The 27,337-nt window shown below is 40.0% G+C and overlaps 1 protein-coding gene across 9 annotated transcripts in view; it reads right to left on the bottom strand.

Moving 5' to 3' along the window:
* bt (projectin protein bent) overlaps positions 1-27,337 on the bottom strand; it is a 3,328,983-nt gene that overhangs the window by 1,778,011 nt on the left and 1,523,635 nt on the right. The window lies entirely within an intron of this gene.

Below are 27,337 nucleotides of genomic sequence, written 5' to 3'. Positions count from 1 at the left end.
GGCGACTGTTGGCAGAACCATGATCGTTCCGGACAGCTGTGTGAGGATCGGGGGGAGTTAACGGCGAGAGGTTACACGAGTTCTGGAGTGTAGAAACGAATGATGCTTCTCACCACAAAAATGGCATGTTCCCGTGCTTTTGCAGTTTTTTGTTATATGCGAATGCGCTAAGCATCGCGAGCAATAACGGTGTAACAGTACCAAACGTATTCGGCGTTCAAAGCTTGCGTCGATAAATCTTTTACAGAATCGAAGAGGGTGTGATCGATCACAAACTCTGCATTTGAGCGTATTGCTTCGTTTGTTGGGGCCTGGCAATTTCTTCGCTGATTTTGACGTGTTCATTGCCGCCTGCTCCGTGTTGGTCGATGTGTCCGTTGTTGCTCGTTCAATGCTTGTCGATGTTTCCACTGGTGCCGCTGCATTGGGGGGTAGGGTCGGTGAACATTCAATGAGTGCTGCATCCATATTGTAAAGCCAAGGAATTAAAAGAGATGATAAACGCTAAAGGTTAGTTTGGTAAAACAACTAACTTTATAATGGGGCGCGTTTTCATTCCCCTTTGGGTGTGAATGTCGGCCACTCGAACTCTTTTATCAGTTCCATGGTATATATTGGTGACCCTACCCAAGCGCCATTCACTAGGTGGAAGATTTTCATGGCGAACTACAACTAGGGCATCGATGGCAATATCTTTTTGAAATTACTTCCATTTATGACGTTTGTGAAGCTCCTTTAAGTATTCCTCCTTACAGCGAAGCGAATGTTGTTGACTAAGAGCCTTAAGTGTTTGCCATCGGTTGATTAATGATATTGGGTTTGTTTCTATTGAGGGTTCCGGTGGGGCGAGTATTGGCCCCCCAGTTAGAAAATGACCCGGAGTAAGAGCTGCACAATCAGCGGGGTCGTTGGAATTAAAGTGATATCGGTCTTGAATTTAGACAGGCTTCGATGCGACAAAGAAGGGTTTGAAATTCTTCAAAGCTGAATTTCTGAGAAGCAGCGGTACGACGAAGATGGAATTTTAAACTTTTAACCCCTGCTTCCCAGATACCACCCATATGAGGAGCGCCTGCCGGGATAAAATACCAGGAGACTTCTTGAAGGCTATATAAGTTGCACACAGACTCTTGAGTTGTGGTAATGAATTTTTTAAAGTTCCTTTTAAGAACGGTGGATGCGCCTACAAAGTTAGTTCCATTATCCGAAAAGATATTTTTTGGACAGCTTCTTCTAGCAATGAACCTTGAAAATGCGCCTAGAAAGGTTTCTGTTGAAAGATCGCTGGCAGATTCTAAGTGAATCGCTTTCGTAGAAAAGCATACAAAAATACAAGCGTAACCTTTAGTAATCTTGTAAGATCTTCCCGAAAAGCTTTTAATGTCGAATGGACCGGCGAAATCTACCCCTGTATTTTCAAAGGGTCTGGAAAGTACCGTCCGTTCTTCCGGGAGAGCCGCCATAATTTGACATTGATTTTGTTTTCTGTGTATAACATATGGTTTACAATTATGAATAACAGTCTTTATGAGATTTTTGGCTTTCGGAATCCAATATTGTTGGCGCAGTAACCGAAATACCAATTGATTTCCGCCATGAAGAGAGCCCTTGTGAGTAAGTTCTACTAACAACTTTGCGAAATAACAACTATAGGGCAAAATAATCGGACGCTTTTCGTCTTCAGACAACATCTGCGAATTTGTCAGTCGGCCGTTTGCTCGAATTACACAATGAATATCGAGGAATGGGTTTAAGGAGAGAATTTTACTCTTTTTCGATATTGCAATTTTAGCGGTAAGATTCTTGTGTTCCTCTGGAAAGTGATTCATCTGTGCGAGTATTATGAGCCGAACTCGAATTTTAGAAATTTCTTCTCCGGAAATAATTAGAGAGGGGTAAGAATGAAACCGTCAGGTGTATCGGTTAGTTCGATTGTAGAACCTAAACACATATGATAAGACCCGCAGTGCACGTGGAAGCGACGAAAATCTTTCTAAGGGATCCTCCTGCTTCGACACTTGTGAAGTGTGTGCCTTTAATCCCCTCGCTTCGAGCGTAATATCGTTTATATCTGCATCCAAGGAAGGCCACTGTTCTACGGATTTGGCTAACCACGAGGGGCCGTGCCACCACAACTTATTCGAGCATAAGTCCTGTGGGTAAGTTCTTCTGCTACCAAGATCCGCGGGATTATCCTTGGAATCAACGTGACTCCAATGCCTAACGCTGAGAGCATCGTGGATCTTTGCCACTCGATTAGCAACAAAGGTGGTCAAAGAGCAGGGCCTTTTTCTTAACCACGCGAGAACGATGGTAGAATCTGTCCAGCAGTATATATTTTCTACTTTGAATGGAAGTTCCTTTAGAAGTGATTGAAGCATATCGACCACCAGAACAGCACCACACAGCTCTAAACGGGGAAGTGAAATGGTTTTGATTGGTGCGACTTTCGTTTTGGCCACTAAGAGATTGGAAGACGTGATTCCCTGATTTTCTACTCTTAACTATATCGCCCCCGCGTATGCCTTTTCCGAGGCATCGCAAAAGGCATGAAATTGGAAAGGTGATTCCTCAGAATAACATACCCATCGCGGAATTTCGATTTCCTCTACAAATTGGTAATTTTCTAAAAATGCTTTCCATTTGGAAAGAGTTTGAGGAGATAAGGGCTTATCCCAGGGAGTACCATCAGACCATATTTGCTGCATAATTATTTTTGCTAGCACCACGATTGGTGCTAGCCAACCTGCTGGGTCAGACAGCTTCGCTATAAGAGACAATGCTTCACGTTTCGTATACGTGTCCTGCAACGAGGGAACGTGAATTTTAAAGAAGAACCGATCTGATTTAGCATTCCATCGAATTCCTAATGCCTTTGTCGTACTTGTTTCGTCTAATCCCAAGAAGTCTTTGTCCAAGAGATGCTCTTGCGGAAGATTCCTCAGAATGTCTTTCGAATTTGAGGTCCATTTCCTCAAGGAAAAGCCAGCGCTGTATAATGACTCGATAAGTTCATCTCGCGCTTGTAAAGCTGTGGCTATATTGTGGAATCCAGCTAATACGTCATCTACGTACATGGAGTTCGGGAGAATTTGAGCTGCCAATGGATGTGAATCCTGACAGTCTTGAGCTAATTGAATAAGTGTTCTAATTGCCAAGTATGGCGCGCAATTTATCCCGAAGGTGACTGTTTTAAGTTGACAGTCTTGTATGCTACCTTGCGGGTCATCACTAAAAATAATCCTCTGATAAGTTCTGTGTTCAGGTTTGACCAGAATTTGACGATACATTTTCTGTATGTCGCTACTCAGAACAAACTTGTACAGCCGCCACCGAATTATAAGAAGAGTTAAATCTGATTGCAGAGTCGGGCCTACATGGAGAATATCATTTAACGAGACGCCATTCGAAGAGTTGCATGACGCGTTAAAAACAGCTCTCAACTTCGTCGAAGTACTTGCCGGTTTCAGAACCGCGTGATGTGGGAGGTAAAAGTTGCTAGGTGAATGTTCGAAATTTGGAACTTCTACTCGCTCCATGTGTCCTAATTCAAGGTATTCCTTAACGATGTTGTCGTATTCTTCTTTTAACGAAGGGCTTTTTAACAATCTTGTTTCGTTGCGATAAAATTTCTGCAACGCGGTTGGCCGAGATGCACCTAATTTTAAATCCGTGGGATAAAAACTTTTAAACGGCAACGAAATGACATATCTACCATCCGGGTTTCATAAAGTCGTCTTCGAGTACAGCTCTTCACAAAACAAGTCTTCCGATGATTGATGATTCTTCTTGGGTATTTCTTCTAACTCCCAGAATTTACGAAGCTGACTATCTAAATTAATATCTTCTCCTATTGAGACTTTGGTAGCAAAGCAAGAGACGTGTGCGGCGTCCGATGCCCCAGTGACAATCCACCCGAACACGGTCTCTTGAGATAAAAGATTTTTATGAATACTACGTTTCACGCCATCTAACATAACTTTAGGGTATAAATCTCCCCCGATCAGAACATCTATGGGACCGCTTTGTAAAAACTTTGGATCTGCTAAAGGTACTTTTGGCAGTTGGTCGAGAAGTGTTTCATCGATTTAAGCCGATGGCAAATTACCTGTAATTTGAGGTAATACGAATGCCGAGGCTTCTATGAAGAGGTTTGGGTCACGGGGTGAGCCCAAAATAAACGAGCAACTTTTCGCGGAATTGTTGCAAACCTTTTGGTTTAGCCCGGAAATAACCACGTTTGTTTTAGAGAAAGGAAGCTTAAGAAGTTTTCGCAGTCGGTCAGAAATAAACGACGCTTCAGCAGCAGAATCTATTAACGCGCGAGCTATGTATGTTGTGCCCGAATGGCAAATGTGAACCATGGCAGTTCCAAGAAGAGCTGAGGATAAACCTGACGATTTCAGATTATTCTCAGATAACGACAAATTTGTATTCGAAGAAGTGTCCTGTATATTTGTGTGGAATGCTTGCGCCGCGGTTCTAGCCGTGGTTTCTTTAGAGGGTTGCGCGTTGGAAGACACTCTATGAAGTAAAGTGTGGTGTCTAGTCTTGCACGTAGTGCAGGAGTATTGACTTTTACAGTCCTTTATGGAATGGCCTTTCGTAAGGCAATTTAGACAGCAGTTGTGCTTTTTTATTGCCGCAAACATCGTTTACGGAAAGGGAGAGGAATTTGGTGCATAATCGGGGAGGATGGTGTTGCTTCGGACATAAAACGCAGTTTAAATTTGAAACTTTGGTGGCAGGAGCTACTTTCTTTGGCCGCGTTGTTGGTCGAATGTGCCGATGATTTTTGAAGGGTGTTAGGCGACGACGATGTTGTAGAACATTTTACATCCACTATTGATTCCAAAGTCCTGTACCGTTGCGTGAGGAATGCGTCCATTTGACTCCATCTGGGTAGCGCCGCTTTGTCTTCTAAGGATGGTTCCCACAAACCGAGCGTTACTTCCGGTAAGCGATTAGAACAATGGAAGATTAGAATTGGATCCCAATTTTCCACCTTGACCTCGTGCATTTCAAGGGCTGATAAGCATCCATTAATGCTCCGCTGAAGTTCCTTTAACGCTTTTGCACTTTCATTCCGAATGACTGGAAGGGAGAAAAGTGTCTTTAGATGGCTGTTGACCAGCACCCGTTTGTTTTCGTACACCGCTTTGAGATTCGACCCCGCCATGTGGAAGCCTTGGTTGGTTAGCGGGGCTTTCGCGACGATTTCCTTTGCTTCACCACTTGTTTTCTGAAGCAAGAAATACAGTTTTTCGACGTCATCTAGTCGCGAATTCTTAATATAAATCGCAGTGAATAGATCGCGGAAGGATGGCCAAGAGACATAATCACCATGGAATATTTCCGTATCACATGGCGGTAAACGAAGACTATTAGATTGGGTGGCTACTTGGGCAGGGGCTATGACCGGAGCAACTCTTGCTTCGGCCTTATGAATGTGTTCGCTAATACGCGAAAGGCAGGACATGTAGTCCTTAAGAGTGGTTGACTGCTTTGCTTTAACCGATTCTACTTCCTCGTCATTCTTCAAGGATTGTAGGCATTTTTCATACGCCAACTTTGTGTTCGACCACGAACCGATTACTTCCTGTTTTAAAAGTTCTAGAGACGTTTTTGAATTTTCTTTTAAAAAGGCGTCGTCGAATTGCGCGTTGAATTCAACAACTTGGTCTGAACACCTAGTGAAATAAGTCAAAGCCATACCTCTTGTTTAAAGGACCACGCTCTGTGTGCCGAAAATTAAAAAACGATCGAATAAAATATGACCCGAATACTGAAAACCGCCAAAGGGAATGATAAGCGCCACCAATTAAATATAATTTTGAAAAAATTTCTCAAATTTAATTGAAAGTTAATTTTTGAAAAATTTCCTACGAGGTCAGTGTAAAAATTTCCTACTGGGCTGTATGTTCCTACAAATGTGCCTTGTATGTATATGTACGGTATGACAAAGTAGAAAAAAGGCAAAGTCAACAACTGGACGCTCACAATTGAACTTTCGTGTTATGAGAACAATAAAACAAGGTTAGCTAAACGAAAATTTGTATGTTTGTACCGAATTTACCAATGCTTGGATTTTTATATGAAGAGACCGTGAAAAGGGGAGGAAGAACGCGAATTTGATGAGATCGTATGTCCGTCAAATCGGAAACGAGCTAATTTGTTTTCAGCTATGTAAATAGCCGGCAGATATTAATATTTGAAGACTAAGGTGGGAAAACGCGAAATATTAAATACTATTCTCTTCGTTTGAGAGATTGGAACTGAAGTTCGGTGTATAAATTAATATGTATGTACGTATGTGAGTGAAACATAAGACGAGAAAATTAATGCTATACCAAAGAATGTAATTGGCAGAGATCAATTTACGAAAACCCAACGGGAAAAGCGCGAACTATTTCGAAATAACAAATATCTCCGTATGTATGTTTTAAATTCTCACCCCCAATATTTACTGATTTTTACGAAAAAGCACAGACAGATATGGTCAGGATAAATGGTGCAACAAACGCGAATTTATGATTGTTTGATGTATGTTATTCCCACAATAAAAACTTTCTCACAATAGAAAACTTTAAAAGATTCGTTTAAATTTGCCCGCAATAGAAATTATAAACTTCTAACAAAGTTAAATGATCGCTTTGCTTTAATTTCTTTGCAAGCACACCCTTTCTGACCATATATGTCCGTATATACTAATGTAAATGTTCTACAATATTTTTTGTTGTGCACCCTCGCGAACTTCGGCGAAAGAAAAGAAACTCACTAAACCGATGTAGGTACTACAAATCGACGTATTTAGTTTATTTTTGTATTATTTTACACAATTTTTTAAAAACTTTTGTTTGAACGAATTTTATTCGGTTGATTTTTCTTTTCTTTCACTTTTTGTTATTATCTTTTGTGCACTATTTAATATAACCAATTCAACACTCACTAAGTATATTTTTATTTATTTATTCACTCAACAATTTATTTTATTTTCTACACGCACCTGTTTTTCTCGTTTTGTGATGTTCTGCTTTATGTTTAGTTCTCCGCTTTGTGTATCCCTCTCTTTGTTATTCTGAGTATTTGTTGTGCTGCTAATTCTCTGTTCGTATAAATGTTTGTAAGTATAACTTGCTAGTTGCGGTGGGCTCGTCGGCTCGAGGACCAAATGTTTGTCTACACAAACAAAATAATATGCCGGTTCGACCTCACGGCAACTCGAAAAAAAATGAAAAGAGCGAAACAAAGAAATGAAAAAAAGGAATTAGTAAAATATGATATAAAAAATGGTTAGGTTTATTGAAGAAAAGGAAACCGCATATATGAAGATATATGCGGGTGAAAAAATCGAATTTAAAAGGACAAATATAAATCTCAATAGATGTAAAGAATTTATAAAGTTAAATATTACCGAAAAGGTGGATATGTTACCTTAGCCTTGAAATGCTGCTGTGGAACGCTGTCGTAAGTAGAAGACTATATCTCTGCAGTTGAGCGCAGCGTTAACGAACCCTAACTTCGAAAGAGAACCACGGTAGATTTCCAATCACAGTGCAGCTTTGTGGCGAACAGCTGTGAATGAAGAAACACCAGTGGTTCCCAACTATTGAAGGTGTTTGGCTTCAACATATGTTTCACGCCAACTCCGAACTGCATTCGCAAAGCAGTTGAATTTTCACTGAGAAATTTTGCACGGCATAAATACACTCGAAATTACTCCCGAGGGGCAATTCCGCTTAGAAAAACTTTTCTAATTGCGAAAATTTGTTTCTTAATCTCTGAAGTTGTTTTGCCCGGGGCTTGAAACAACGATATTTGGTGGAGCACGCTTCGATAAATATTATAGGATAAATCGAAATTTCAAAAGTGAATTGCACACGTGTTCCGTGAAAACAATTTATATTTAAACACAATTTTTTTTTTTTCGAATAAACGTATTTAAATTTTGTTATTTTAATAAACCTTGATACAACTACTGCCTAATGTAGTATTTTTGCTTAATATTTAAGAATTCATGAACCGGCTTATTATAATTGAATATTCAATTATTATGTTTGTTTAGGAGAAACTGAAAAGAACTTATTGGTTAAGGCAACTGCAGTTTCACCGTGTGATTTGCGGTTCTAATCTCGGTGAACAACATTACGAAATTGCCTGATGATGATTACGTGGCGGTTGTCAAAATGGTACCATCGCAATATGCCAGTAAATATTTCTTTCTTTTCAGTTTATCTTAAAAATCATAATAATTGAATATTCAATTGAATTATTATAATTGAATATTCAATTGAATAATTATAATTGAATATTCAATTATAATAAGCCGTTGTTAAGCTCATGAATTCTTAAATATTAAGTATAAATTGAACACACCGTTAAACAAACACACATAAATTTCTGTAATAATTTGGACCTTTTCGGCCGATAAAATAAAGACAAAAAACAGGGTTTCTCTTTTCCTCCTACGCGTTTCGATGAAATGTTTTCATCTTCATCAGGAAGACTGTATATTTATCATTAAATATAACATAAAACAAAACAAACATTAACACATTTAATAGAAGTACACAATTCACATCACTCTGTTATTAGCATACTACTTACATTCAATTTATAACATTGAAACTTTAACATCTAAACATAAATAAACAAAACATAACTTTTTTATCTGTTTTTAGTTGATTTTTCATACGGATTTATCAAATTCAATATATCTTGTATGTAATTTAACATTTTTTGTATTTTGTGGTTTGTAACAGATTTAACAAATAAACATATACCCCTAATGATGCTAAAAAGTTATTAGCAAAACTTTGGGTTAGAAAGTGGAATAATGTAATTTTATTTTGCACTTAAAAAACTTAGACCGGAAAAGCCTGATAATATACTTTCAGATTCAACAAGAACTGGTCGGAAATACATAATACTCAAACTCGGAAGGCCTGCCGAATAATCTGTTTATTTTTTCTACTACGAACAACATTTATTCATTTCATTCATTCATTAATTTTTATTCATTATTGTCTTGTGCAATCTTAAATTTATACAATTCGTAAAACAGAAGTATACTTATGTATATAAAATTTGCAAAAGATAACAGTTAATGGTGTTTAGTGCCCAAATAACAGGACAGAGGTAACACCATGTCCTTAAATAACTAGATTTCTATGTTGAACATTGTGGGGTGCAATACAAAATCTATGTAATGAAGTAAAAATAGTTACAGAAGTTGAAGAATTAAACAAGTTCCAATTTACAAGTGTGCTTACTACGAAAGAATTATACAGAGGTAGCGAAAGACAAAAAATATAATGAAATGTCTAGTAATTATATTAATTAGTTATACAATTTTTTAAATTTTTGAAAGGAAAACACTTTACGTAACAGGCCGCAACAGAACTTCTATATCATCATGATTCAAAAAAAGGAGCCATAATTTCACCTCCTTCAAGAAAGCGGATAGTCTCCTAATGCTTTGTATAGCTTTAGGAAGCTTATTGAAAACCATGCAGGACACTATTGTGTAGAAGTTGCGAAACAAGGTGGTATGAGAAGCAGGGACTACAAAATTTGAATGTGAGCTGCTTCTTAGCCTTTGTGGGGGCATATTGGACTACGTAGATATCCACACCTCATAAAAAATATTTTTAAAACTTTATAGAAATATAAGTGCCTCACAGGCAGAATATTTAATCGTTTAAAAAGGTGCATAGTGTGCGATAGGCGGTTCGCGTTACATATTCTTCTTATGAGACACTTCTGAAGAATTAAGAGCGGACGAGTTTTACTATTATACGCACTTCCCCAGCAACTTATACCATATTGTAATTTAGATTGTACTAGTCCAAAATATACCATTTTCAGCACACTGCGTGAACATAGTTTTTTAAGACGATAATATGAGCGCAGAATGGATAACAGATATATTCATAGTAGAGATATGGGACGACCAACTCAAATTTTGATCTATTATAACACCCAGGTACTTAAAATTGGATACTACTTCGATCTTAAAGCATTTTCCGTCGCATTCAATTTCAGGTGCATAGCCGACTCGAGACCCCTGATCAATACAAGTATGAGTGTAAAGTTCATTTACAAAGCCAACCAAAATGAAGCATTTTTACGAGGATATAAGCTATAAGCATGGAAATTTAGCATGCATATCCCTCAAATACTACAGCAAACAAATACAGAAACTATCTAAGCAAAAAGAAGATCTACAATTTCTCTTAGAATGCAAACGATACGGACTTATCCCCCATCACTTAACAAATTAAATCAGACACGTTGAAATTAACACCACTTCAGAAAATATAAGACAGCAGATTGATAAGTCAAAACAAAGTTTTGTGTGAAAATATTAAATTTAGAAATCACCCAAACCAGCATTAATATCAAGCTTACAAAAGATCTATTAAATCAGGCTCAGCAACAATTAAAATATATTTTAAATGAGGTAGAACTTAACACATTTATCAATAATCAAGGTTTCCACAGTCACAGGATCGCAGAAAGAAAGAGAAATACACTTACGTCAAAAATAAATACACTTGAGAACGAAAAAATGAAGAAACTTAAAATAACAACAAACGATAACTGGTTCGTAAATAAAACAGCGATTGTTTTCCCTGACGAAGTTAAATGGATATTCTCACTTGGTAAAAAATTCACAGTACCAACAACAAAATCAAATTTTTCATCATTAGAAAACGAAAAGGATAAAGAAATCGCGCGAAACAAAGTGAGCAATAGAATTCTCCAATTTAAACGCAACATTAAGCATAATGAAGCCCAAAAATTTATATTAACGGCATTTTATAAGGCGAAAGCGTTCATCTGCAAATACAAGAACGAAATTTTTTTAACAGAGGCTGACAAGGGAAAGAAAACAGTAGCAATGTAAAAAACTGAGTATACAGAGAAAATGAGTAAGCTAATCGAAGACAAAAACACTTGCAAAGCAACAAGAACTGACCGTACAAATACTCTACAAAAGAAAAACAACAGAATAGTGGAAGATCTTTACAAAAACAAACATATCAATTATAGAGAGAAACAACAACTCACTTGCTCTGCGGCTTCAGCACCTAGAATATATGGATTGCCAAAAATACATAAGCCTTAAATGCCTTTACGTCCTATTGTTTCTTCAGTTATGGTCCCCTGCTACAAATTGTCAAAGTACGTTGGAGATATTCTACAAGCATTAATATCGAAAAAATACAATGTTAAGAATTCGGTCAACCTAAAAGATAGATTAGCCAATATAAGGTTATGTGATGATGAAGTTCTAGTGTCCTTTGATGTCGTTTCATTGGTCACTAACGTACCAACAATGTTAGCCTTGAAAATAATTCTAGGAAAAGAGACTCCATACTTAGCTTTAGAGTTGAGTCGACGAGAAGGTTGGAGTTGAAATCCCCAGCGATGATTATATTATCATAGCTTATAAGTAGAGGCTCGAGAAATTCAATAAAGCCAGAGAAGTCAACTCCACGATTAGGTCTGTATGCACAGCCGATAAGAAGCCTTTCATTATTTACAGAGAACACGTCTACGAACACATATTCGACAAGATCACTTGGACTAGCACTGCAGCAAAGTTTACAGGATAAACTACTTTTAACATATATAGCAACACCACCACCATGACCACGTCTATCAGCCCTGAAAAGTTGATATCCATTTAGTTGCACCAAATCATTTTTGTGACATGAAGAAAACCAGGTTTCGGAAATACCAATGAAAGGAGATAATAGGTTTTTCGCAAAACAAATATAGCAGGTCACGAGGTCCTGGCTTTCTTGGACTCAGGGACGAGTGCCAGCAAAGACTCAGCTGCACTCCTTCGGGGAAAGGAAGCCTTGATTGTGCCATTCCAGGGCCATAATATTCGGACCGCGAACGGGGAGGAAACCGCCGTGGTAGGGGTAATAAAGTTACAAGTTGTGTGGAATAACACCTCCAGGGAATTAGAGTTTTTGATTGTACCTGGTCCAGGAGGTATACCTGGGGATGGACTTTTGGAAGGCTTTCGGTATGAGTGTTGTGAGTAAGGGTGTGAGTGGTAGTGTGAATGATGCCAGTATGGCGGAGCTCGTGCCCGCCGAGGGTGAATTGTCTTTTGACGCTGTGCAGCACGTTTTAACGCCGGAGCAAGATGATATGTTGGAGCGTGTGAAGACCAAATTCCCGTCCTTCGCGGTATTGGGGTTAGTCCGGACAGACAAAGAGGAACACGTCATCGAGGTGGTGGACGAGAATCTGCCGGTCAAGCAACGCCATTATCCAATTTCACCGGCCATACAAAAACTAATATATGCAGAGTTAGATCGAATGTTGGACATGGGAGTCATCGAGGAGTCCAACAGTAGTTGGAATTCCCCCATATCACTGGTTATTAAAGGAACGAAGAATGGGCTTTGCCTGGATGCTCGCAAAGTGAATGAAAGAACTATAAAGGAAGTGTACCCCTTACCACATATTGATGGAATTTTGAGCCGCCTACAAAATACACGATATATTTCCGCAATCGACTTGAAGGATGCTTTCTGGCAGATTCCACTCAAGAGGAAATCAAGTGAAAAGACTGCCTTCACTGTCCCTGGCCGACCCCTATACCAATTCACGGTTATGCCTTTTGGGTTGTGCAATGCAGCACAACGAATATGTCGTCTAATGGACAAGGTCATTCCGGCCACTTTACGTGAATGTGCATTTGTTTACTTAGACGATTTGTTAGTTTGTTATGTAGATTTCGAGTCCCATATGTGATTATTGGAAAAGGTCGCTCGGTGTTTTCGCAAGGCTAAATTAACCATAAATGTAGAGAAAAGCAAGTTTTGCTTTAAAGAGGTGCGATATCTAGGGTAAGTAGTCGGGGATGGATGTATTAGGACAGACTCCAACATAGTGGTAGCTGTGATGGACCTCCCAGTTCCGAAAACCCGAAAGCAACTACGACGGTTCTTGGGCATGTCGGGCTGGTACCGACGTTTCATACAGGACTATGCGACTATTGCAGCTCCATTGCGCGACTGCCACAAAAAAGGCAAAATTAAGAAATTCACTACGACTGACGAAGCGATGAAATCTTTGGAAATTTTAAAGCAAAGGTTGATTTCTGCACCAGTGCTTATGCACCCTGATTTCAACAGAAAATTTTATATTCAAAGTGATGCATCAACTCACGGAGTGGGAGGGGTTTTGTTACAACTAGACGATGACCAGAATGAAAGACATATTGCCTACGTTTCGGCAAAATTAAATAAGGCGCAGAAAAATTACAGCATTAAGGAACTTGAATGCTACGCCGCCATCGTGAGTGTCAAGAGATTCCGACCTTACGTGGAGGGAACCCCGTTCACCATCATAACTGATCATACCAGCCTCAAATGGCTCATGAATCAGAAAGATCTTTCTGTGAGTTTGGCAAGGTGGAGTTTGAAACTCCAGGGTTATGATTTCGATATCCAACATCGAAAAGGTACGCAAAATGTGGTTCCCGACACACTCTCAGAATGCACGTGGACGAAATACTGACGAACGACAGTGCCATCGACGTATGTCTCGAGTCTCCGTGCTTCGAGTCGGAGGAGTATACGGAGTTAAAGAAAACGGTGACCGAGAACAAGGACAAGTTACCTGACATATGTCTATCAGACGGCTACGTTTACAAACGGACGCAATTCGAAAGGGGAGATGATCTTCTAGCGGACCAGACCTGGAAGCTCTGGGTGCGGTAGGAGTTACGACCGGGGCTGGTAGAGTCTTCTTACAGCTCACCGTCCGCTGGTCATGGTGGCATTCACAAAACACTATCCCGACTACGTCAAAAGTATTATTGGCCAGGTATGGCTACAGACGTATACGCACATATAAAAGATTGCGAAATTTGTAAAGTAAATAAAACTCAAAACGTTTTTAAACAACCGATGATGGGTAAACAGAAGCTAACAGAACGACCTTTCCAGCGTCTTTTTATTGATTTTATGGGTCCCTATCCTCGTTCTAGTGATGGTAACGTGTATGCCTTTGTTTGTCTAGATCACTTTATTAAGTTTGTGTTTCTAAAACATATGAGAAGGGCCACTTCAGCTGAGGTTATAAAATTTTTCGAGAATGAAGTCTTTCATGTGTTTGGTCATTCGGAATATGTCCATTCGGACAACGGCAAACAATTCGTCTCGGAAATGTTCAAAGAGTTTTTGGAGAAGTGCGGCACGACACACGCGAAAACTGCATTTTATTCACCTCAGGGTAACGCTGCGGAAAGAGTCAACCGATCTGCGCTGCAGATAATTAGGTAATTCATAAAGGGCAACCAAAAGAACTGGGACAAATGCGTCAGCGGTGCCGCCTTTGCACTACGCAGCGTTCCTCACTCAGCCATCAACATGTCACCATACTATGCCACTTTTGGTATGCCTATGATACAGCATGCTGCATCATATGAGCTATACCGAAAGTTGGCGGCGTTGAAGGATGGTGACGTGGAGATGGATACGGCTGGTGATAAAATGCAGCTTATAAGAAAAAGAATTATGAAGGAGCTGAAGTTGGCCCATGATAGAAGTCAAAAGGTCTACGACACCAGGAGTAAGGATATAAAGATTCAGATTGGACAAGTGGTATATCGCCGAAACTTCAAACAAAGCTCCCAAGTTGATAATTACAACGTCAAATTAGCTCCAAAACAAGTCAAATATATTGTTTTAAACGTTGTAGGGAATTCAATGTATATGGCGACAGCAATGGGAAAAAGATCGGCATAACCACGCTAAAGACATTTTTGCGAAATAGTTTAATGATTTTTGTAGTGCTAGTACTTTTGTTCCATGCTATTTATTTATTTAAAGACGTATTTTATTTATTAACTCATTGACGTATGTAATTATTTTATTAAATTATTTTTATTTTTCTTGACCTTTTTTTTATTTATTTGAGTATTTTTGTATTTATTTAGTTTTTTTTTATTTATTTATTTATTTTACATTTTTTTTCTTGACGATATGATCGGTGATATTTTATTTTTATAAATTTTTTTTTATTTTTTTCTGCCAACTGTCATATTTTATATATTTTTTTTATTAATGTTTTTATATGTGATATTTTATTTACTATTAGATATGTAGAGTAGTATCTGTGATATAGGTTTAAGTAGTAGCATTAGCCCAGTGATTTAGTTCGTAGTTAAACAGTACAAGAGTTTGAAGGCGTGAAAAAAATAGGCCCGGCATTGAGTCGTGGGTCGTGGCCACACGTTGGACGCGGAAAATAATACTTAACAGGCTGCGTTTGAATTCTTTACGACACGCTCCATAGTGCATGCACCATCGGCGGTTGCGAGCCTGTAACGACAGCCTGTCTCCATACTGGCTTAAATGAGTGGCAGAGTGTATATGCGTCTATGTGTTTATGCGTTTTGTGTCCAGGTCCGTGCCTTAGCCGCAATGTTGCCACTAACCTGATAACATCGCGTAGTGACAACATTGTACCTACTATGAACACAATGTTGCAGCGGAAATGAGATGTTGCGCGTTGGCATCAGGTTGTTAGTAGCAGTCACTATGTTGCTAACAGCGTAGCAGCATTGACGAATGTCATGTACCTATGTGTTTGTTTTGTTCTGTATTTTGTATGTTGATGTGTATTGGTATAAGGCTATGAACATGTGAATGTATCAGTGTGAGTGCTCAAGGCACGAACCAAATGTATCTGTTTAGGTGTTCGCTTTGTGGAGTGGTAAGCGTGTAAATGTATGAGTGCAGTATTGTATGAACGTATTGGTGGAAAATACGGGAAAGCCGAAAAGAAGGTTTAGCTTTTATAGGTAGGAATTTTCCGTTTCTGGGTAACGTTCCTTACCACGGCGGTGGCTATAAGAAAGGGAAAAATCAGCCAACTGGCCAAAGTATCATTTTATCAGTGCCAGTGCGTGTAATGTAAAGTGTGAAATACTTAAAAATATTTTAATTACACCAAGTTTTTAGTGCGCGCCTCAAGCCGAAGTTAAAGCCTGTTTGCTAAATCGTTTGGCCAGCTAAAGCCTTTTTTTAATTGAGTAGTGGGCGGCGAAAGGTGTATCGCGAACGTTAAAACCAAATAAATCTGGTTTGCCACCTAGCACCAAATCCTGACCATTGCAGCAGAAATGAACTAAACTACAATGTGTGTCGCAACAGCTAAAAACCAGGGCACACCCTGCTGGAAAGCACCACTGGGCACAGCACTTTTTATTGGCAACGTACAGCAACAACCACCACACACGTCATTTTTAATTTGGTCGCGCACGCCACAACAACAACCACAACCACACCATTTTTGTTATATTGGCGGCGCAACACCAACCACAACCGGTATTTATTTTTTTTTCTTGGCGATATACCGCCCACAACACTACAACAACGTTTGTAAATTGGCGACAATAATTATTACGCATCGAAAAACGCTACATTACATTTTTTATTTTACCGGCGCACACCACACCAACAACAAAAACAACAAATTCCTCATAGTGGCGACATACCGCCCAACAACAGAATCATCTACCAGAACTTTCAACTTGGCATATAGCATTTTCACTGGCGGCGTTGAGCCGCAACAACAACAGCAAAGACACAATAAACTTTTCAACCTCAATAGTAGTTTTCATCGGCGGCATTGAGCCGCAACCACAACAACAACCACGTCAACACCTACAACAAGACAAAAGGTACTAGACGATTTTTGGCAAAACGGCAATAGGGAAAAACCCTGGCAACATTCACAACGAAGCTGGTGGCAACATTTCCATATTTTTGGGGCTAGTTCACATACTTGGGCAACATAAACAACAACAAACACCGGCGGAGGGAGGAGCTTTTCCGGCAATACAACGGATGAACATTGTTATTTTCATATGTTTTTTTCTTTATATATATTTACAATTATTATTCAAACATTGTCTTAAGGGGCATAATTAGTTGGTAGGAAGCGGGCAAAAGGGGGCATTCTATTTCCGGGGCCAAGCATTTCTTTTTCCCGCATATAAAGTCTGAATTTACTTTAACTCCATATTTCAGGAGTTAATGGTGGCACTTTTGCCTCCATCATTTTTTTTCTTTTCGTTTCTTCATTTTCTTAATTTTTCCACTTCAATTTGACATTTAATTTTTTTTTGTATTTTTATATCTCCGTCTTCTGCCTTACACACAATTTTCTTTTACACATGGTTTCTGCTATCTATGGTAACACCAAATTAGAATTTTAAAATGTTTGCCATTTTTTTTTTAATTTTTGTTTTGTACTTACTTTTTATGATTATTGGCAATATCAATTCCAATATAACTTTTTTTAGCCTCACAAACCCGAGATTAGTAATGTTAGTGTGCCTTCCGCACCAAAGGCATTTTTTTTGGTAGAATACACATTTTTTTTTTTATCTTCGCATTTGATCTCCACGCCGGTAGATTTGATACTACCAAAGCACTCATTGCCAAAGGCCACTAGCGAGTGATCTTGGTTGAGTGATTGATGGTGGCTACCGTGAGCGTTGTATGTATGTTTTTGACTCTTGCCATTTCAGCGAATTCAGCGCATCCACTCAACTGCACCAGCGCCGTTGGAGTACGAGTATATGGGTAAGTGAAAATTGAGCACAATATTTCTGCTAATACATATATTTGAATGTATGTACATATATTAACATATGATGCCTGATCCTCTTGGGAAAATAGAAGAAGGAAACCTAAACATAAGGAATAAAGGCATAACTACACACATTTTGTTTATAATATGCCAAACTGGTTGTTTTGCTTTACTTTGGTGACCTACTTTGGTTTTATACAAAATTGATCTTATATTTACTTGAGCGGTTGCGATAGGTCAGGGATTAGGGTTCTTGATTTTTTTTGTTCGCCCTCTCAGTCTAGTTTGTTTGAATTTCATATCTTTAAGATTGGTAGGATAAGACATTAGGGTAGTTCATACGTCTTAATGTGACTAGTATAAGAAAACCCACCACTTGGGCCTTTTTTTTGTGTATGTTTTTCGGTAAAAACAATTGTAGCTAAGCGTGGGGCAGTTGAGGGCGAGCAGTTTAATATGAGTTATAAGGGAGTAATTTGATGCGCTTGTAGGCATATGAGTCGTGGCACAGTGGATGACGTACCCGACTCACACGTTTGGGGTTGCGGGTTCAAAGCCCACTGCAAGCAAGCATTTTTTTTAAATTTATTATCTTTTTTATGTTATAAATTACTATTTTAATGGACTCTATGTTATTTTACTTTGTTTATGGTGTATTTAAAATACGGGACGATGCAAAGCATCGGTACACCTTATTTATGATATCTTTATTTTAATGTATTTGTTTGTTATTTTTAAATTTGTTTAGAGAAAGGTCACTATGTACCTGTTACACCTTGTATTTATTCATTGGGGCGAGCGCTGGGGGCTCCAAGGTATTGGCTGCGGGATGAGCCACCTTGTTTTGCTTTGAAAAACCCCTTGTATTTATTCATTGGGGGCGAGCACTGGGGGCTCTGAGGTTTCGCTCTAATGAGCCACCTCATCTTCCATTCGAAGAACCTCTTGTATTTATTCATTGGGGGCGAGCACTGGGGGATCTGAGGTTTCGCTCTAATGAGCCACCTCATCTTCTATTTGAAGAACCTCTTGTATTTATTCATTGGGGGCGAGCACTGGGGGCTCTGAGGTTTCGCTCTAATGAGCCACCTCATCTTCTATTTGAAGAACCCTTAAAAAATGTGAAATGGAGGCGAGCACTGGACTCTGAGGTATTGGCACCCCATCTTCTACTCGAAGAACCTCAATTTTAAATTAGAAACTAAAACTATATCTTTAGAATATTTCACTAACAAGTTGAGAATTACAAGCACACTCAATGGCTAATGAAACAAACGAAAGAAAAAAAGTCATAGTTTAAGTTGCTTAAACAAATTGTATTAAATTAAGTTGAATTCCAATCATATATTATTGTTTTGCATTGCTTTCCCTTTTTTATTTACATTTCTTTTTTCAAACAATTTGGCTAAATTGAATTGAAGTTAAATCAGATATTGTTATGTCATTTTATTTCTGTTGAAATTTAATTTTAAGCGGGTTTTTTTTGTTTATAACTTTAGGTTACATTCGATAAATAAATAGCTTTAGGGTAGAGATCTAAGCCAAATGAAATTGTTAATAAAATTTTGAAGTTTTTGGATGAAAATATAGATTTCTGATCATGCAGGGCTAAATTCCCATTTTTGGTGTTGGTGAAGTGGTTGGTAAAGTGAAGGTGAGTGTTTAGGGAAAATTACTGATTGACAGGGGACAGACTAGTGTCAGGTTTGGGGGCACTGTAAGTAGATAGGAGTCAGCACAGTGCCCACGGTGCGGCGCAAGTTGCACTGCAGAGGGAGGGTAGACTCCACCTGACAGGACAGGCCTTCACATTTTTCCCCCTCTTAACTTAGCCCCTCACGTTTATTTCTATATTTTTCAGCTTTCTCTCTCCTTTCTATACACATGCAGGTATGAACTTTTTTGTTCATGTGGCTGCGGGTGAGGTCGGTGGTGCAATACCCCGCCCAAGACGACGAGCTAGCCTGGGCCCGCAAGCATACCTGCTTGCCGCCGCTCCTCACCACCCAAACAGTCAGTCACGTAAAAGTTGTATAACAGCTCCAAATCTCCTTCCTGAAAACCTTCCGAATTAATTGCTTTATCGTATCTAGCTTTCATCTTGTCACTCATAATCCTTGCTCGTTGCCTTAACAGATCGTGTATCTCTCTCAGCTCTTCTTCCAAGACACCAGTGGATTTCTTGACATTTCTCTCCGCATCGGCATCTATCCCAAACTTCAAATCAGCTGGCAGTCGAAGATCATTGCCAAAAATTACCTTTGTGGGAGTTTGGCCCATTGTCTCATGCACTGCCGATCGGTATGACATCAAGGATAATGATATGTGTGTATCCCACTCCTTAAGGTACTTGTCTACTACTTTCCTTAAACGGTCCTCCAATGTTCTATTGAAACGTTCCACCATACCATCGGACTGAGGACGCAATGCAGTTGTCCGTGTTTTTCGAATGCCTAATGATTTACTCATTTCCTGGAACACAGCTGATTCGAAATTCCTGCCTTGGTCAGAATGTAACTCCATTGGCACACCATACCTTGCAACCCAATTGTTTATAAACACTTCTGCTACTGTTTCCGCTTCTTGATTTGGGATTGGGTATACCTCTGGCCATTTGCTGAAATAATCCATAACCACCAGTTCATATTTCTTTCCGCAGTTGCTAGTAGGAAATGGACCTGCGACATCCATAGCGATTCTTTCAAATGGCGCAACAGAGTTATATTGCTTCATCTGGCCACGACTTCGGGTTTTGGGCCCTTCGCTCTGCTGCAAACCTTGCAGTTCACAATCCACTCAGTGACCGACTGACGGCAACCAACCCAATAGAATCTCTGTTTAATCCTCTCGAGCGTCTTCGTGATTCCAAGATGACCTCCGCTTGGACCGTTACGCAGCTCGCTGAACACGTCAGGAATCCTCTTTCTGGGAACAACTATCAGTTTCTTCTTGCATAGACCATCCTCACTCTCCCATACTCCATGCAAGCAACCGGATGTCAATTCTAAACTGTTCCACTGTGCCCAATATGACCTCGCAATGGGACTCTCTGCTGACATCTCCTCTCTGTTTGGTATTTCGTTTCGTTCGAGCCCTTGCGAAACATGTCACAGATATGTATCTTCTAGCTGACACTTTCTTAGTTGTTCCTTGTCCCATTCATCCGTAGACATTGTAGCCATTTGCCGGACATCTATAACGTCTTCTTTAGCCTCGGCCCTTGAACAGTGCTTGCATTCCAAACTACATGGTCTTCGTGACATTGCATCGGCATTCCCATGGACACTACTTTTTCGATGCTCAATGGAAAAGTCATAGCTTTGTAGCAGCTCTATCCGCCGTGCCAATTTTCCTTCTGGATTACGGAACTGCAGAAGCCATTGCAACGCTGCGTTATCTGTCCTGACGCAGAATCGCAGGCCATAGAAGTATTTGTGGAAATGTTTAAAGCACTCTACCAGTGCCAACAGCTCTCGCCGTGTAACGCAGTAGTTACTCTCTTGTTTCCCAATTGAACGGCTGTAATATGCAACTACCTTCTCCTCTCCAGCAACCAGTTGTGACAAAATGCCTCCTATAGCATATCCACTCGCATCTGTATCTAGAATAAATGTTGCTCCTGGAATGGGATATGCCAACATGGGGGCAGTGCACAAACGCTCGTTCAATGTTTGGAAAGCCACTTCTTGCTCCTTCTTCCATTCAAAAGCTTTATTTTTTCTTGTAAGCTCATGGAGGCTATGGGCTACGCTGGAAAAGTTTGGTACAAATCGGCGGTAATATGTACACAGCCCAAGGAAACTTCTTAATTCATGCAAGTTCTGTGGCCTTGGCCAATCCTTTACTGCCTCTATCTTTTCATTCGCTGTACAGATACCTTCTGTCGTTACCTTGTGACCCAAGTAATTTACTTTCTTTTTAAACAGCGAACACTTTTTGGACTTAGTTTCAGACCAGCGCCAGCTATTCTCTGGAAAAATTCCTCCAAGTTCTTAAGATGTTCATCAAAGTTCTTGCCCAATACGATGATGTCGTCCAAATACACCAAGCATGTTTTCCAATGTAGTCCTTTCAGTACCTGGTCCATGAGTGAGTCAAAAGTAACTGGTGCATTACAAAGTCCAAAGGCATCACTGTAAACAGCCAAAGACCACCACCGACACTGAAGGCTGTTTTCTCTCTATCTTCCTCCTTCATCTCAACTTGCCAGTAGCCGCTTTTCAAGTCCAGTGTGGAAAACCACTTCGTACCAGATAGCGAGTCCAGAGTATCGTCAATTCTTGGCAATCTTTTTTCGTGACGTCGTTCAACTTGCGGTAGTCCACGCAAAACCTCATTTTCCCATCCTTCTTCTTCACAATTACCACCGGTCAGCTCCATGGACTAGCTGATGGTTCGATGACGCCGCTGTCGCTGTGACTGACAACTTCACGCTTCGCCAGTGGAACACTACGTGGATTTTGACGGATCGGCCTCCCAACTCCAGTGTCAATTTGATGTTTCACAACGTTGCTGCGGCCTGGTTTGGAGCCATATTGGTCAAATATGTTCGCGTACTTTAGGAGCATTGGTTTTGCCTTACTCTGATAGTCTTCCTCTAGTTCCTCCGTCCATGCCATGATGTCATCTGAAAGATCAATATTGCTAGTTGAAACCTCCTCCTGGAGCTGTTCACAATTGATTATTACTTCAGCCTCTTGGCATCTTCCCAAAATAGCTCATCTGGTCAGTTTGAGTGGTGACTTGAACTCATTGAGTACTCTTACCGGGATACGTCCATCTTGTTTTGTTATAGCCAGAGTTTTTCCTGCAAGTACGTTCGGTGTTGGTTTGTTTGCTGCTTCGACAACCCACAATTTCTTTTTCCCACAATCTCCATCAATCTTTGCCCAGATGACTGCTTCTGATTTTGGTGGTATGTGCTCACTTTCTTCAACCAGCACTCGTTTACTGCTGTAGCCTCTCTCGTAGCCGAATTTAAGTGGCACATCCATGTTCTTATAACGCATCGTCTTGATTTGCATATCGATCTTAAAGTCTACTCCAATTATGATTTCGTCAAGAATCTTTGCCAAAAAAAAAAATTGTGTAGTACCGTGACGTTCCCAATTGCTACTTCACATGCTACTTCACCTAGAACCGTGGTGTCTTCTCCAGTGGCTGTACGTAATCTTACTCCCAGCAATGGTCTTATCTTCTTGTTGACTAAATCTGATCGAATGATGGAATGGGATGCACCCGTATCTACAGTCAGTAAACGTTCCTTTCCATCCACATGTCCTCCGACGGTGACCTTCTTCCAATTTGCGAGATAGAGATTATGGGGCATTCCATTTCGGGAGCCAGCTGTCGCCCCTTGCGGCTGACTCGCTTTAGTTTAACGATTTAGTCGATTTGGAGATTTCCTCATCTGCTTCAGCTCTGCGTTTACGGCACATTGATGGAACTATTGGGACCGGTGCTGCAATGTCGTGCAATGTGACCTGGGTTGCCGCATTTGAAACATTTCATAACTCCGGCATTTTTCTGTTGTGATCCCTTCAGTGCTTCCAAAATTGTGTCTACCCAATCTGGTCTTTCCACTTCCACACGATGAGCTTTGTACGCTGGCTTAGTCAAAAGTGAGGCAGTTTCCTGAGTCAGGGCATGGGATACCGTTTCAGCAAATGTTGGCTTTGGGTTCGCATAAGTAGCTCGTTTCGTTTCTACGTCCCGTGTGCCATTTATAAAAATCTGAATTTTTACCCTCTCGGTGTACTCCACGGGTGAGTCCGCATTTGCCGAATGAGCCAACCTTTCAACATCCGAAGCAAACTCTTGCAAAGTCTCATTAGCTTTTTGGTAACGATTTTGCAACTCAATTTGGTATATCTGTTTTCTATGCTCGCTTCCATAACGTCTCTCGCGCTTCCATTAAAGACAGCGGCCATCAATGCTTCATAGTTTTTCCGCTTTCCTTTGGGAATAGTCTGTAGGATTTCGGCTGCTAGCCCCTTCAATGCTACGAATAGAGCTGCAAATTTATCTTCAGCATTCCAGTTATTCACTGCTGCGGTCTTCTCAAACTGTAGCTAAAAGACCTGGAAAGGAACAGGGCCGTCAAAAGATGGAGTCTTTACCTTCGTATTGCTTGCTGAAATAACTGGGCGATTTAGGTGCAGCTCCTGTATACGACCTTTTAAAACATTTACCTCAGCCTCGATTTTGTTCCCAAACTGCATTATTTTTTCGTCCACATGGGCTTCTAGTTGTGCAGAGATCTGCGATGATACCTGTGCTGAAATTTTTCCCGACATTTCGGATATACGTTCCTCCTGCGCTTCAATCCTGGATGCTATTTGTGACGACATTTCGGATACACGTGCCTCCTGTGTTTCAATCCTTGATGTTATTTGTGACGACATTTCGGATATATGTGTCTCCTGTGATTCCATTTGGGATACCACATATGTCTTCTGTTCTGCCAATTGAGATGTTATATTTGTCTTTTGTTCTTCCAGTTGAGTTTCCATCTTGAATGTTATCTGTGTCGACATTTCTGAAATACGTGTTTCTTGTGCTTCAATCTTGGACGTTATACGGTTCTCCTGGGATTCCAATTGTGATGAAATTTGTGACATCATTTGGTTCAACACTGCTAGTATCGCGTTAGTGTCAACACTTGCCAATGGATTCGGAGTCTCTATCTTCTCTTCCACTTTATTCGCTGGCTCTTCCACATCAGGATAAAAGACATACTCGCCCACATCAATTCCTTGCGACTCCATTACCTCTCGTAGCCGTGCTTGAATTTCGATCTTCTTGACGGTTATATTCAACCACGGTTCTCCAACTCCTTTTTCATTTGCTGGATCTTTAATTCACTCAACTTTGCCATGTCCAAGTTGTATTCGAAATCTTTGGAATTTATTCAACAATTCCTCTTCTGACACCAACTGTTACGATTTTACTGCAATTCCGCTTATTTGCTTCTGCTAACGTTCGAATCACTAAACTGTTGAATAAATAACTCCAATATTCGACAATGCAAAATGGTCTTTATTATACTACTTTCAAAATAACACTTCTATTGCTCGACAGATAGCGTTCTTAAATCGAACTGACTTGTCATGCCTCAACTGTTGCCGCTTTTATACTGTCCGGTTTCCTCGCCGACTTATTTCTAAGCGCTCCTATTTCCAGAATTTACTAGTTAGTTATCAGCTATAAATTTCTCAGCTATAACTACAGATGCACAATTTTATAGCTTCTCTCATACCCCATGCGCGTGTATATGTGAGTGATACTTACACAATTATTGCATACTTTCGGGAGTATCTCAGATATATGCATGTGGTTATGCGTTGCTTCTCGGCTGCGTGTACGTACATATGTGTAGACATAATGATTGATTCGTTTATGTAGAAACAAGTTATGGAACAAGTGTTGTTGTGGCTTCATTTACTTAGCATCAGACTAGTGATGTGAGTATCACTTGGTGGCACTAGTATTCGTCACAATATTTTCTACTCTTTTAAGACTGTCTATTTATTGTTCATCTCGAAAATTGGTCCGATGTGGTCGAAAGGGGTATCAAGGGATGCGCATCACTGCCAGTTATGAAAATCCAATTGCGAAATTAAACACTTTCTAACCGTTCAAAAGTTATTTGAGAAAACAGGCGCTTTCAATTCCAGCTTAACACGGATTTCGCATCACCGAATTCACCAAGTTATTAAAACCAAACACTTAAAGAAAAATTGTATAATAAATTTAAATGCTCACTTCGCACAATTTTACAAAAAATTAATAAAGTACAATGAATTTAGATAAAGTGTCCCAAGTCGAACATATTTTCAAATTGTTCTCAAATTGTTAAAAAAGCAAATTACCCGAAAAAGGTGCCGAATTTTATATCCCGATTGGCTTAAAGAATAAGCGAAATCAGTGATACAAAATCCTATAGTAGGCTTCAGTGGTTTAAATTCTCCTTTGGAATGATTCTCAGCTCATATTTAAGTTGCATATATCTTCAACACGTATGTATGAGAAGGGTTTGAAAAATCACTTTATTTACTGAAATATAAAATAGCGTCTGAAATCTTAATTTTGATTTTCACACTTTATCATTGAGCACCCAACTCTCCCGGTTTGACATTTCCTAAAGTTGGTGGCCCTATCCCAACTAGTCGCTTGGAGTGATCACATTGGATATAGCCTATCAACATTTTTTAATAAGGTTAGGCTTGGTCCTTCGCAAGAACACTCAAAGTGGTGAAGCAAAAGCTTTCTCAAGACAGTCGAACAAATGACCGGGTGTTCTACTAGCCTAACATAGGGGATAGTCGAACTAGTTTGAAAACTGAAGGCGGTCATCCATAATCAGCTCTTATATCATAAGGCCGGAAACGAAGATTATTGAGGTCAATGTATCGAACACAAACGTCTGTAAATTTTGGTCTACATTTTAAAACTTTTATCCACGGACCTTGTAAAGTTTAAATAATGCATGTAGATGCGCCAAGCATTATACCATTTCCACCTATGTGTTACGCAATGATGTCCACTTAGACTGGTTATGATTTCGAGGGCGGCATCCTTGGCCGAATAGTTACTCCCAAACGTTTCAAGGTGTTTTTTGGTGTAGCTCGGAAGCATAGCGCGACAAACACATCTATCAGAAAGTCTTCGGAGCTACACCTAGATCTTCTAGGAAAGTAACGTCGACGAAGGTATGACTTCGAAGTCGCAGTCCTATGGCCTCTGTGCTGGCATATGGTATAAGGGCCAGTATGCGTGGTAGCGACCGGTGGTCGGAATTGCTACTGTTCGCACGTGGTGAATTGTAGCTTTTAAAAACAGCCGAAAAAACTGAAGGCGCCCTTTGGGGCGATCAACACCAGCATTGTGCGATCAGAGTCATGACTACTAGTAGATAATTGATAGCAACTCTAAGTCGCCTTTGTGCGTTACCAGCATGTAGCCACAAATGATTTAAAGAAATCGTGCCGACGACGGGTATTATAGTTAGCCCAGAGCACCTCCTTCGGTGAGACTATGATACAAAAGTGGGACAATTCTAAATATTTCTCCCTCTCTCCGCAAGGAGCTACTCCCGAAACCGCGGATCTTTCCGAAATGGCCGAAACGTCGATTTCCTTAAATGCATATAAACAAAACCTTTCCAAATATTACTTTTTTTATATTTTCGCTTCAAAAGCCACCCAGATCTTCATCCACAAGTTAATGATATTGTTCCAGATCGTCGAAAATACCATTGGCGTCAGCAGTATGTCTCCATATTCATTAGTTGTGGACAATGTGATACTCTGAAGTCCAGCCATTCAATTCAGGGGTTTACGCCGATCACTTCGTCAGCGCGCCGGCCACGCCGCCGATTACGTGACCGGCGTAAACCTCTAATACCTACATACCTACATACATGTAAAAATAATTTCAAGTTGCTTTTCCAGCATTCATATTAGAGATATACGCCGCCGATAAACGCCGCCGCCGATTTTGGTCGTTTTTTGCACGCCGCCTCCGATTGTCCAAAATATCGGAGCGGCGGCGGCGGCGTCCGGCGCGTACTATATTTTCTCGTTTAAGACTGTTTAGGCCACTTATTGTTTATGTCGAAAATTGGTCGGATATGGTCGAAAGTGGTATCAACGGATGCGCATCACTGCCAGTTATAAGAAACTAATTGCGAAATTTAACTCTT

The sequence above is a fragment of the Eurosta solidaginis genome, chromosome X (genome assembly GCF_040869045.1).
Source record: "Eurosta solidaginis isolate ZX-2024a chromosome X, ASM4086904v1, whole genome shotgun sequence".
NCBI lineage: Eukaryota > Metazoa > Arthropoda > Insecta > Diptera > Tephritidae > Eurosta > Eurosta solidaginis.
Note: the sequence above shows the minus strand (reverse complement) of the source record. Positions and strands in the feature narration are given on the sequence as shown.